The following is a 1,706-nucleotide window of genomic DNA, read 5'->3' on the forward strand; positions in this document are numbered from 1 at the left end:
CAGCCCCACCTCCGGAAGCCCCGCCCAGAAACGGCGGTCCCGCCCCCAGCTCCTCCTCCCCTTGATCGGCCTGAGGGTCGCACCCTGGCTGGGCTTTTTTATTTTCCGTCAGAGAGCCAAAAAGTTCCCTCAGAGCCTCTAGGAACTGCCATAGAGCTTCCAGCTTCCAGAAGGCCCTCAGTTTTCGCCTGTGAAGTAAGTTGGAGCTGGAAGTTCTGGGAGCTGCCCCAGGCTCTAGTAAAGCCCATCTTGGGGTGTCAGCCGGTTACCCTCAGTCTCCTGAGATTTCCTCTGACAGCCAGTTAAGTTAGTGGAGAAGTTAGGCCAACTTTTTTCAGCGGGTCATAAATAGGGTCATTGCTCTGTTGCTCATTTTAGATGATTCAGTTTTCAACCAGCTTTCAATATTACTATCATCTCCTAAGCTCGAAAAAGGCTTTTTAATCATTAATTTTCATTTGTTTAAAATAGTCCAGTTTGTCTTCTGATTCAGCTTAATACTGTGACTCTAATATATTTTAAGGCTGAATTGTGCTCATTTTTATTTCTTTCTTTTAAGAGATTTTGGTCAGAGATACTTTAAAATTCCGCAAGTTTTAAATTGCTTATTATGGATTTCTTTTAAAATATTAATTACACAAGAATATATGAAAGTAGTGTAGTTGTTTAATGTTGAGAAATTAGACTGGGAATATAGCTCAGTGATAAAGGTTTGCCTGTCCATTCCATCTTCACCACCACCAAAAAAAAAAAAAAAAAAATCGAACTTTATACAAAGTTTAAATACGGACCCCACGATTCTACTGCACACCAACCAATTATCTTTTGCCACATAATACATTTTTTCTAATACAAATATCAAGTATCTCCAGCATTTTGTTGCATTTATATGTGTTTATGGCAGCATAGTGTATGAATTTTTAAGCATATTGGGCTCAAGTGTTTTCCACCTAAAATTATGGCATGAAGAAATTTGATTCTTTAGATGCCTGCATAGTATTCTTCAGCATTGTTATAGCAATAGTTTATTTCCTAATCATGGGCATTTATTATCTTCTTTTTTTTTTTCTTTTTTGCTATTACAACACCATTTTTTTAAAAAAGTGGCAATAGTCTTTTCTTCATGCTTTGTATGGCTAAAAATAAAGGATACATATAACTAATTTTTTAAAAAAACATTTAGATAAGATAAAAGGCTTTGTTGTAATTCTTTCTGTACTGGGGGGGAGTGGTAAATTCAAGAGTATTCTACAACTGAGCTATATCCCCAGTCCTTTTTATTTATTATTATTTTTAGTTGTAGATGGGCACAATACCTTTATTTTTTATTTATTTATGTTTATGTGGTGCTGAGGATTGAACCCAGTATCTCACATGTGCCAGACAAGTGCTCTACCACTGAACTACAACCATAGCCCCAGTCTGTGGGAGGCCATCCTCCCACGTGATTTGAGTTACCTCCCTGGCTGGGCGAGAGGCCTTAGACACATCCTTGTGTCCAGAGCTTTCCCCACCCTTCTCAGGTCCGAGGGCTTGTCTGTGTGGAGGCGTGTCTGGCCACTACCCCAAGATCCAGTCGTCGCACCTGACCTTGGGACACTGCCCCCCTTAATCTTCATTGGATGGGATTTTCCCCAAATTTTTTTGTTCCCCAATAAAAGTCCACTCCCTGGTGTGTTCTCATTCGTTCCCCCTCCTCCCCCCTC

The sequence above is a fragment of the Marmota marmota genome, unplaced genomic scaffold (assembly GCF_001458135.2).
Source record: "Marmota marmota marmota unplaced genomic scaffold, marMar, whole genome shotgun sequence".
In the NCBI taxonomy this organism is placed as follows: domain Eukaryota; kingdom Metazoa; phylum Chordata; class Mammalia; order Rodentia; family Sciuridae; genus Marmota; species Marmota marmota.